Consider the following 10,934-nt stretch of genomic DNA (forward strand, 5'->3'; position numbering starts at 1 on the left):
GACAGGTTGGAGTAACCAGAGTCACCAATTAGCCACACACGGTGTCTCTGTAGCTGTTCCATCACATAAGGGATGCTGCTATTTCGCATGATGTATGCGTCATGCACTGACCCAGGGAACTTGGCATTTACATGGGAGATGTACTGGTCAGCCAAACAGACCACCTGGACATTCATCGAATGATAACTTTTTCTGTTCCTGTACACCTGCTCACTTTCACTGGGGGGAATCAAAGCCACATATGTCCCATCAATGGCACCAATGATGTTGGGAATATGTCCAAGGGCATAGAAATCACCCTTCACTGTAGCCAAATCGCCCACCTCAGGGAAAACAATGTAGCTCCGCATGTATTTCATCAGGGCAGACAACACTCTGGACAAAACCTTAGAAAACATAGGCTGAGACATCCCTGATGAAATGGCCACTGTTGTTTGGAATGATCCACTTGCCAAAAAATGGAGTACTGACAGCACCCGCACCAGAGGGGAATCCCTGTGGGTTGGCGAATGGGTGACATCAGGTCTGGCTCCAGCTGGGCACACAGTTCCTGTATAGTGGCTCGGTCAAGTCTGTATGTCAGTATGACATGTCTTTCTTCCATTGTCGACAGGTCCACCAGCGGTCTGTACACGGGAACATTCCTCCATCTCCTCGCAAGTCCCAGCAGACGGTGCCTAGGAAGGACAACATGGAGCACAGAGTCAAGCAAACCACAGGTACGTTCCCACAGCTTGCACAGTACACGATTCGCTATGCATTGAATGGCTTGTATGAGTGGCAATGCAAGGCCTAGGCCTGTGTGACGCAGTAGAAATTAAGCCATGTGGGCCCTTGAAATGGCGGCTGCCTGACCTGTGAAGTGTGACAATGGGATGTGAGGTCAATGCGCTGGCGTGGCACACCGTGGCGGTAGGCGGTCGAAGACCGCGGTGCAAAGCCGCATTGGTTAACATAGAACCCTATGGGTTTCAGGAGCCAATGACGAAGTGCGCCAGCGGTCGCGGTACGCACCGCGCGGTACGCACCGCCACGGGCGTGACCGCCATTTTCTATCAGCTTAATCACTCGAGACCTGATCATCCACAGGAGAGGACCTATACTGCAAGTGCTGCTGTGTCCTCGGTCTGGAAGAGACAATGGCTGCTGAGACTGGGGAAAGGGCCCCTGCCTTCACTTCTGAAGAATTGGAGAAACTCGTGGATGGGGTCCTCCCCCAGTATGCGCTACTCTATGGTCCTCCAGACCAACAGGTTAGTACACTGGGACCATGCTTTGTGGGCAATGCCTGGGTTGAGTGGGGTGAATGAATGATGGTGCGGAGGGGAGTGTATGAGGCATGCATCAAACGACAGATGAGAGCATGTGCCACATGGCAAGGGTGGGGATGGGGGACACTCACATCGAGCATGCAGAAAATGATGATATTGTATTTTCTCTCCCTGTACGTGTCACATAGGTCAGCGCCCATCAGAAAGTCGACATTTGGCGTGCCATCGCCAAGGACGTCCGGACCCTGGGGGTCCACAACAGACGGGGCACCCACTGCCGCAAGAGGTGGGAGGACATCCGCCGCGGGAGCAGGAAGACCGCGGAGGCTCTGCTGGGGATGGCCTCCCAACGTAGGAGGGGTGCCACTCGTCAATTGACCCCCCTGATGTCTCGGATCCTGGCGGTGGCCTACCCAGATTTGGATGGGCGCGTGAGGACATCACAGCAGACACAAGGGGGTGAGTACAAGCACATTCTGCTATTTTAGCGCGCAGTGGAGGTGTCTGGGTGGGGGAGGAGGGATGTGGGCATCCCTAGGCCAGGGCGATTTCTGTAGGCTAGTCCCCTCCGTAAGGCATGGCCCTGTGCCCCGCTCTCCACCTCTGTAGGGTGCCAAGTACAGCTATCCATGGCCTTGTGTCACCTATGTGTGCAGATGTCGTCCATTGGCTTGTAGGCCAAGTCTCACTGATTGAGTAGTGTACCCCAAGTGTGCGGCGTAGTGCAGGGGGCTTCTGTGTCTGTCCTCTCCGCCAACTGTGTTGCCAATGCATGCACTCAACATGTCTTTATTCCCCCCCCCCCCTTTTTTGGTATGCTCTTCCTGTTCATGTGTGCATTAGCATCATCTGGCGGAGGAGAAGTGGCATTGGAGCACGAGGGAGCTGCATCTCACATGGCCCCGGAGGGCCATGCAACGGACTCTGATTTCACCAGTGAGACGGAGGGCGAGGGGGGCTCCACAACGGGGACACGTGGAGACATCAGCGACACCGACACGTCCTCGGAAGGGAGCTCCCTTGTGGTGGCGGCAACATCCGTGCCCACCGCAACAACAGGTACAGCCGCCACCCAGCGCACCAGCTCCGCCCTCCAAGCAGCCCCTCAGCGTTCGCCCCGTGCCCGCTCGCACACCAAGGCGGGCATCTCCTTCGCCCCAGGCACCTCAGGACCTGCCCCAGTTACCCATGCTGCCCTCAGTGAGGAGGTCATTGACCTCCTCCGGACACTCATTGTTGGGCAGTCTACCCTTTTGAATGCCATCCAGGGGGTGGAAAGGGAGGTGCATCGGAGCAATGCATACCTGGAGGGCATTCATTCGGGTCAGGCTGCCCATCAGCGATCGTTCAACGCTCTGGCCTCAGCACTGACGGCAGCCATTGTCCCTGTCTCCTGCCTCCCTCCTCCAACTCCCTCCACCCAGTCCCACTCCCCTGTTCCTCTGCCTATCCCAGACACACCTACAGACCAGCCTGCACACACCTCAACACCCAAGGTCAGCTCATCCAAACATAAGCACCACACATCCCACAAGCATTCACCCAAGCAACATCCACATGCAGACATGCCAACAGCCACTGCCTCCTCTGTGTCCCCCTCCTCCTCGTCTCCCTCCTCCCTCCCTGTGACGTCTCCACTCACACTTGCATGCACCACTTCATCAGCCACTACGTCCATCACCAGCACACCCACCAGAACACTCTGCACACGTGCAGTCACCACCCCCACTGCCATTTACACGTCCCCTGTGTCCTCTCCCAGTGTGTCTGTCACCCCCTCTTCCAAACCACACAAACACAGGCAGCCACCCACCCAACAGCCATCCACCTCACGACAGCCTCCGTCACAAGCACCTGCACCCAAAGACAGCACACTTGACTCTCCTACAACCACATCCTCTTCCTCCACTCCCATACCCACTGCACCTACCCTTCCCATTGCTCCTAAAAAGTTTTTCCTCTCCAAAATTAACCTCTTTCCATCACCTGACCCACCCCCTCCATCTCGTAAAAGTCCAATCTGCACCTCAGCCACCACAACCCCTGGACCTACAAGGACCATAGTCCAGGGATATTGGAGTCCACCACCTTCGAGGGCAGCTACATCGGCCAGCAGCAAAGGGACAGCCAGCCCACCCCCTGGGAAAAAATCCAAAAAAGGCAAGGGCCGGCGCGAGAGGACAGAGACGGCAGCCTCCACAGGCACCACCCTGGCACCGTCAGGGAGTGGGGTGCCACCTGGCACATCTCCAAAGGGAGGCAAGGGCCACAGAGGATCAGGCAAGGATGGCAAGGGCAGCACGGCCGACAAGTCCGGCAGCAGGCGAGCTGCCCAGGAGGGCTCCACCAGCCCCATTCCGGGGATGAAGGAGTACACCCATGGGCACGGGACACCAGCACAGGAGGGCCCCGCAAGCGAGAAGTCGGATGGCGAGTGAACACCATATATTGGCCGGATCTGGTGCCCTGGAGGCACATGTGAAGAACCGCTGAACAGGGCCCTTCAAGACAAGCACCGCTGAACAGGGCACCGCCGTCTCAAGAACCGCTGAACAGGGCCCTTCAAGACAAGCACCGCTGAACAGGGCACCGCCGTCTCAAGAACCGCTGAACAGGGCCCTTCAAGACAAGAACCGCTGAACAGGGCCCTTCAAGACAAGCACCGCTGAACAGGGCCCTTCAAGACAAGCACCGCTGAACAGGGCACCGCCATCTCAAGAACCGCTGAACAGGGCCCTTCAAGACAAGCACCGCTAAACAGGGCACCGCCGTCTCAAGAACCGCTGAACAGGGCCCTTCAAGACAAGCACCGCTGAACAGGGCCCTTCAAGACAAGCACCGCTGAACAGGGCACCGCCGTCTCAAGAACCGCTGAACAGGGCCCTTCAAGACAAGCACCGCTGAACAGGGCACCGCCGTATCAAGAACCGATGAACAGGGCCTTTCAATACAAGCACCGCTCCGCTGGGCACTTCCTCTCAAAGACCGCTCCGCTGGGCACTTCCTCTCAAAGACCGCTCCGCTGGGCACTTCCTCTCAAGCACCGCTCCGCTGGGCCCTTCAACTCAAGCACCGCTCCGCTGGGCACCGCTGTCTCTGCACCGCTCCGCTGGGCCCTTCAACTCTAGCACCGCTCCGCTGGGCACCGCCGTCTCTGCACCGCTCCGCTGGGCCCTTCAACTCTAGCACCGCTGCGCTGGGCACCGCCGTCTCTGCACCGCTCCGCTGGGCCCTTCAACTCAAGCACCGCTCCGCTGGGCACCGCCGTCTCTGCACCGCTCCGCTGGGCCCTTCAACTCAAGCACCGCTCCGCTGGGCACCGCCGTCTCTGCACCGCTCTGCTGGGCCCTTCAACTCTAGCACCGCTCCGCTGGGCCCTTCAACTCAAGCACTGCTCCGCTGGGCACCGCCGTCTCTGCACCGCTCCGCTGGGCCCTTCAACTCTAGCACCGCTGACACATTGGCAGAAGGGGCAGGCCTGGATCAGTGTCGGACAGGGCTGCACGATACACTCTGGGCACCAAGAGTCCTCCAGTACCGCTGGAGTCTGTCATCCACTTGAGAGACTGTGGCTTTGCACTCCCCAGGATGGCACAGTGGGCAAGCCACCCACTGTAGAGACTTGAGAGACTGTGGCTTTGCACTCCCCAGGATGGCACAGTGGGCAAGCCACCCACTGTAGAGACTTGAGAGACTGTGGCTTTGCACTCCCCAGGATGGCACAGTGGGCAAGCCACCCACTGTAGAGACTTGAGTGACTGTGGCTTTGCACTCCCCAGGATGGCACAGTGGGCAAGCCACCCACTGTAGAGACTTGAGAGACTGTGGCTTTGCACTCCCCAGGATGGCACAGTGGGCAAGCCACCCACTGTAGAGACTTGTGAGACTGTGTCTTTGCACTCCCCAGGATTGAACAGTGGCCGTGGAGGCCCCTCGTGGATCTGGCATCGTGGACTCATATGGCTGAAGTGCCCCACCTTCCCTTCCCCCTGAGGTGCCTGTAGTTTTCCTATCTGATGCCCCTGCAGTGTTCTCTCCAATGGATTCGGGTCTCATGTGTGGGCTTTGCCCATGTGTTGAGGACCATTGGCCCACGTACAATGACAGAAAGCCAATTTTGACGGGACAATTTACATATGTGTATATAGTTATGGGATGTTCGACTTACTTATTTACTTAGCCTTACAATATATTTGAATTCCAATAACATATTATTTTTTCTTTGCATTCTTCCAGGGGGTTTGGGGGGTGTCACTCTGAGTTGTTGCTCTGCATTGGTGTGTAGGTAGTTGGGGGGGGGGGGGTCGCGTATGTTTGTGCCCGTATTCTTTTCTCCTCCCCCCTCCCCTGTGTCGTAGGTGCAGTACTCACCGGTGTCTTCTGCGCCGGCGTTCGTGCTCCTGGTAGAGGAGCAGGTAGACAATTGCTGGTAGGATGTGTAGTTCTGGTTCCATGCTGTCCAGATTCCTCGTGGAGTGTGTAGGGTGAGCGTTTTCCCGTTCGTAGTCTGTTTCCGCCGTGTTTTTATCGGCGGGGCTCCCGCCCCGGAAAAGGTGGCGGATTGGTGAGTTGTGATAGGGTGGGCGGTACATTGTCTGCCGCCTGTCTGTTGGCGGTGACCGCCGCGCTGCTTGTCTGTACCGCCATGGCGGTCGGAGTGTTAAAGTGGCGGTCTGTGTTGGCGGTTCCCGCCAGGGTCAGAATTCAATTTTTTTGGGCGCCTGCCTGTTTGCGGGTTGGCCGCCGCTTTAACACCGACCGCCAGGGTTGGAATGACCCCAATGATGCCATTAACTAATTATGCTAGCTCAGTCAGTTTATTGGGCCCTGCTCCGTTGTGTAACAGGCTGTCATGCACGCTGGGTGCCACAGAACGTGGCGAGAGAATCACAGTGTGAGGGATTATCCAGAATTGCTACGGCTTTCCCTGAAACATGATTTACTAAATGGTTGCTATGAGAAGTTGGAATAAATCCAGATGAACTTAATAACGTATTACTTATTTGAGGACAAGGGCCATTAGAAATTATGACAGTTATGACTTCCCAGCATCAAATCTTACAATTATTTTCCTAAGGTAAGTACTTTTACCTTTTCACTGACTAAATAATCAATTTACCAATCTAAAATATAATTCAGGATACAAACCAAATGGTGGACATTATGTAATTCTTTTGTCTCCGTGGTACAAGCAGTCGGGCACTAACTGAGTATTGCTATCTGTTTAATGTACAACATAATATATGCTGCAACTCAACAATGCTAAAAACCTGAGGTTGTAAAATAAGTGGGTCCGTTGTGCAGTTACAATGCATATAGCAGTTACATTAAGTCATTAATATATGGCACATGGCATTTTAACGAACCGCTGTCACATTGCATTACTTGACTCACAGCCATCGGTCGCCTGCTTGCTGCATGAAACTCCAAATTCCGGCATTTTCGTTTAAATTAAATAACAGCTCGAGCGGCGCGTGCTTGTATTCACTCATCGATAATACAGTCATCTGGCTGAGCAGAAGGTTTCCTACGAACTGTAGTGCGTGACTGCTACAGAGCTGAACAGAAATCACCTTGAATGATGGTGATGAGTGTCAGCACGCCACGTTAAGACGTAACACTGGCGGCGACTGCTACACAAGATCAACTGCGGACTGATTGAAGATCTCTGCAAGGATACAGACACATTCACAATCAAAAATAATAAAAACAAGAAGAATATATAAAATAATGTTATTAAAACAACAATACAGAGCAAGAGAGGAGGACTTAGAACGTTTTGTTACACAATATCAATGAAGACTAAGGGCCTGATTCTGACCCTGGCGGCCGGTGACCGCCAGGGTCACCGGCCACGGGAGCACCGCCGACAGACCGGCGGTGCTCCGAAGGGCATTCTGACCGCGGCGGTTCAGCCGCGGTCAGAAAGGGTAAACCGGCGGTCACCCGCCGGTTTACCGCTGCCCTTCTGAATCTCCATGGGGATTCAGACACCCCCTACCGCCATCCTGTTCATGGCGGGAAACCCGCCATGAACAGGATGGCGGTAGGGGGTGCCGCGGGGCCCCTGGGGGCCCCTGCAGTGCCCATGCCAATGCCAATGGCATGGGCACTGCAGGGGCCCCCGTAAGAGGGCCCCGCAAAGTATTTCAGTGTCTGCTATGCAGACACTGAAATACGCGACGGGTGCCACTGCACCCGTCGCACCTTCCCACTACGCCGGCTCAATTCTGAGCCGGCGTCCTCGTGGGAAGGTTGATTTGCCCTGGGCTGGCGGGCGGCCTTTGGGCGGCCGCCCGCCAGCCCAGGGCAAATCTCAGAATCACCGCAGCGGTCTTTCGACCGCGGTGCGGTGTTCTGACGGGGTTACTTTGGCGGGCGGCCTCCGCCGCCCGCCAAAGTAAGAATGACCCCCTAAATTTCTTGTGTAAATTTGTAGTATTCATTTTTTTATTTTGCCAAGCCAACAACGGTGACCAATTTTGTCGTACTTAATGGTGTTTTATTAATCAAAGTTACCCATGAGCCGGGAGCTACTTATATGGGAAAACCTGAGGGAAATCATCGACTTCTACAAGGCTGACAGGGCGCGGTGCAAGAAACTGCTGTTGTCACTGATGGGTAGGGCTGCTCTATATAAAATGATATATAACTCCTGAAATACCTGTATGTCCTGCAGAATACCTAGCTCAAAATCCTGTATGGCTTCTTTCGGGTAGTGACAGATGTCACAAGAGTTATATTTTGGCAGGGGGAGCCACCATGGATTTCATGGACATCCCTCACTAGACCACCGCTGGAAGGTGAATCTCCCTCCCTGACTTACACCGCCACTACTGGGCGGCATAGCTACAAGTGGTTAATGATTGGGTCTTCACGCCGCAGCAGCAACTCTTGGTGATGGTGGGCAGGCGAGCCATGGAACAGGAGGGATATATCTGACAAGTGGGGAGAAAGGGATGAAGGGATGTCACCAGTGCCAACCTCCTCAGCCGTTGCCATTAAGACATGGTGCACCTCAACCAAAGTGCTAGAATGGAAGAGCAAGCTGATTCTAGAAACTCGCTCCTGGAATCTAAAGTCCTGGAAGTATAGAGGGCTATAGAAAATGAGACCTACTAGGAACCTCTAAAGTGTGCTACGTCTGGCACGGACAGGAGATGATACGATTCGAAGAACTACAGGGGAAACATAAGATGTCGGGGCCCAGGATCTTAGATACCAGCAGATGAAATTCTTCCAGAGAGACCATGTGGAGGTGTTACAAGAAGCACCAGACAAATCGTCCCTGGCGTACAGGCTCGGGGAGCGCTTCTGGCTAGTCACGCAGTGTCCCACCTCTATTCTATTCTCCTAGACAACAGCCCTGCACCCCCAGACAGCCTCTGGGAAAAATCAGAAAGAGTCCTAGGCAGCCTGGGAAATGAACACTTGGGGGCTGCCTATCGTTATCCCTGATAAGTGGCCAAACGGGCCGGGTTTCAATTAATGCACCTAAAGATACTCCACAGAGCCTACTTCATTATGATGAGGCTGTTCTGCCGGGGGTGGGCAGACACTGACCACTGTCTGAGGGGGATGCAGGCAAAGAGGCACACTGGTACATGTGATTTTGGGGGAGGGGGCCCAGGATACAGGCATACTGGAGGAAAATAGGCCACTGGCAGTCAGGAGACCTGCAGTTAATCACCGTAGGCATTTGCGGAGACCAGACCATGGACCGCTACTCTCTCCACTTTTGCAATGCAGCCCTGATGGTGGCAAGGCAAGCCATCATTAGGCAATGGGGGCAAGAAGAGCCACCAACAATACGAGCATGGAAGACCAATTTAGATTGGTGCACGAGGGATGAAAAATTAGTGTACCCAGGTCCAAGGTGGTTAACCGAAGTTCAGCAAAGTATGGAGCAAATGTAGGAACCCTGAAGAACCAGAGATCTGAGGGACAACATGGGAAGGAGCCTGGGAAAGGGGAGACATAACTTGTTATGTTATCATGAAGTAGAAAATATCACTATATGTTTGCACGTTTATAGACATTGTATTGGCTGGCCCCAAGGGGTACAAGACAGGGGTTCTGAGACAGGTATGCCTCACCATGTTTGTAAGTGGAAGGGTGGCCGCTCTACCACCTGGTTGATCAAACACTAATAAAAATAATTGACAAAAAAAAAGTTCGCCATAAGCATTTTATATATTTAATATATACCTTGCACGTATTTATGCACATACAAACACACACACAGACACATATATATATATATATATATATATATATAATCTGTACACACACATATATAACTCCCTGCAGGATGCCAATACCCCTTTGCTGGCCAACCCCCTATGATCTTGCAAAGACCCAAGGCCCCCCCCCCTTATTTATTTTTCACAGCACTGCAGTACTTCTGTGAAAATACATGGGATGTCACATTGAGCAATATGGTAGTCCAGTGGTACCACAGCAAAAAAAAAAAAAAACATTTGATTGTTTTGAGCTCAGGGTGAAAAGGGTCTTAGACCTAAAGGTGGGTGTGGGGAATTGGGTATTTAGTTGGTAGTGGTAGGCACCCTGTCCAAGTAGGGACCACAATCCTAGACAGATGAGTCAAACACACAACCCAAATTTACCTTTGATCACCCTCTGGTAGCTTGGCACAGAGTGTGCAACACACACAGTAATCACAGTGAAAACACCTCAAAAAAGACTCCATACAGGTTTATGAAAAATAGAGAATATTTATCTATGTAAATCAAGACCAGAACGACAAATATCCAATCAATAAATCAAGAGCTGTGCAACTGGAAAGAACTTAGGTCAGAAAGCAGTATTAGACTAAAACGCCAAGAATCCAATCAATACTTCTGAATTTATATTTGTGGAGTCCTCCAGATGGTAGAGGAGTGATTGATCTTGTGAGATTCAAACCAGCAGCTCTGAGTTCCACTCTATTCAGCAATAAAGTAATGTGCTCTGATGATATTAGTGCCTGAGAAAACAAGAATGCAGGCAGGTTTCAGGACTGTGGATTCTTTGTAACATTGGAAGCGCTTGCGCGCTTCTACACAAAGTTCTACTGTAGTGACTGTGCATGCTCGGGCTGAATCATGCTGCTGCACAGCTTCATGAACTGCGGGTGTAGCTGACGACTCAAGTCCAGGATGTCAGCAACTTTGCACACGGAGCCCCGCGCCACTGGGCTGAGTTGCATTGGTGTATGGCTCCCTCGGAGGTAGGTGGGTAGAAGGTGCAACGATGTCAGGCCGCTCGGGCAGTGCCTCAGTCCCAGGGAGAGGTCCCAGCAAGTGTGTGCTCAGCAGATTGGAAATATTGAGGCAATGAGATGCAGGCCCCACATCACCTTAAAACCCCAGTAGTGTCTCACCGTGTCAGCGCAGCACGCTTGGCAGGGCAGGCTCACAGTATTAGGAATCGCAATGGGAGTACCACGCTCAGTCTCTCAGTGGTGTGAAGTCCCAATGGTGATCTTACAGAGTGACAAGGTCTTTGATGTCCCTGGGACCTCAGGGGTGGCAGGGGGCAAGTCAGCAAGTCCTTGGAGACACTCTGGAGGTGGCTTTTTTCGTCCTTGGGGTGCAGGGCAGAGATCAGCAGGCAGCAGGGCTGTGCAAAAGGGCAGAGCAGCAGTTCCTGGGAAAGTCAAGT

Source organism: Pleurodeles waltl, chromosome 2_2 (genome assembly GCF_031143425.1).
Source record: "Pleurodeles waltl isolate 20211129_DDA chromosome 2_2, aPleWal1.hap1.20221129, whole genome shotgun sequence".
Lineage (NCBI taxonomy): Eukaryota > Metazoa > Chordata > Amphibia > Caudata > Salamandridae > Pleurodeles > Pleurodeles waltl.